This window comes from Sinocyclocheilus anshuiensis, unplaced genomic scaffold, assembly GCF_001515605.1.
Source record: "Sinocyclocheilus anshuiensis isolate Anshui unplaced genomic scaffold, SAMN03320099.WGS_v1.1 scaffold23152, whole genome shotgun sequence".
NCBI lineage: Eukaryota > Metazoa > Chordata > Actinopteri > Cypriniformes > Cyprinidae > Sinocyclocheilus > Sinocyclocheilus anshuiensis.
Window position 1 is genome coordinate 1 of NW_015545903.1, and position 571 is coordinate 571.

General features: G+C 52.0%; 2 non-coding genes across 2 annotated transcripts; both read left to right on the plus strand.

The window, feature by feature from the left end:
• The first annotated feature begins 43 nt into the window (after window positions 1-43).
• On the plus strand, window positions 44-115 carry trnah-gug (transfer RNA histidin (anticodon GUG)). Its single transcript has one exon. It is a non-coding gene; the product is annotated as a tRNA-His (tRNA).
• A 131-nt stretch (window positions 116-246) lies between these two features.
• On the plus strand, window positions 247-328 carry trnaa-ugc (transfer RNA alanine (anticodon UGC)). The gene has a single exon. It is a non-coding gene; the product is annotated as a tRNA-Ala (tRNA).
• Window positions 329-571: the final 243 nt, after the last annotated feature.

Here is a 571-nt window from a genome sequence, read left to right on the forward strand (position 1 = left end):
TGTGTTCGGGCTGCAGTAGTCGCCATGGGTGAGCCAGTGGCACGCTGTGATAGTATAGTGGTTAGTACTCTGCGTTGTGGCCGCAGCAACCGCGGTTCAAATCCGGGTCACGGCATCCCTTTGCCGTTGAGAAATGGGGACAGCTGAACCCTTTTTTCCACCTCATCCTTCAGCTGGATTTTGTGTTTGAAGCTTGGCCTGTGCTGTTCGCCACCAGACAAGAGAGCAGGCAGGCAGCAGCCAGGCGTAGTCGTGGCCGAGAGGTTAAGGCGATGGCCTTGCAATCCATTGGGGTCTCCCTGCGCAGGTTTGAACCCTACCGACTACGGTTGGAGTTTGCTGTAACGCTCTCTGTGAAGATAGTTGTGCCTTCTAAGGCCTTTGTCCTTTTTTTCTCTCTGCCATAATTGCTTGTGGGTTTCATCCAATAGCGCGTGTGGCAAATGAGTTTCTTCTGGGCAGCTTGTGGGAAAACTGCTGTTATATAAAACGTAAGAGGCATGCACTGCAAAAGAGCCTGGATTGAGGACCTTGTGCAACTCCCTTGTTTGGCACACCTGATTCTGATGGT